Source organism: Fulmarus glacialis, unplaced genomic scaffold (genome assembly GCF_000690835.1).
Source record: "Fulmarus glacialis isolate BGI_N327 unplaced genomic scaffold, ASM69083v1 scaffold21453, whole genome shotgun sequence".
Lineage (NCBI taxonomy): Eukaryota > Metazoa > Chordata > Aves > Procellariiformes > Procellariidae > Fulmarus > Fulmarus glacialis.
In genome coordinates this window covers 1-319 of record NW_009201267.1, presented here as the reverse complement: position 1 = coordinate 319, position 319 = coordinate 1, and positions in this window count along the sequence as shown.

The window sequence follows — 319 nt, the reverse complement described above, 5'->3', positions numbered from 1 at the left end:
ATTGGCTGGGGCAAATGAGTTCTCTGTGCGGCATCAACAGCCGTTTTCTCAATGAAGCGCCAGCGGCGTGGGGAGGGGGACAGCGGGTTGGGCGGCCTTATCGCGATTACCCAAACAGTATAAACAAAGTCATTAACCCAGCCTGTACCATGGCACCAAGGCCCCACGCTGTCATCAGGCAGGTGTCACTGCCAGGAGGTTCACACACACACACGCACGCAGGGCACTCGTCTGGGCCCTGTGTTCGATGGCCTGTGTGCTCCGGCCTTGGAAAGAGCAACCTGGAAGTCGTTTTATCAGCGGCTGGTTTGCTAACCTT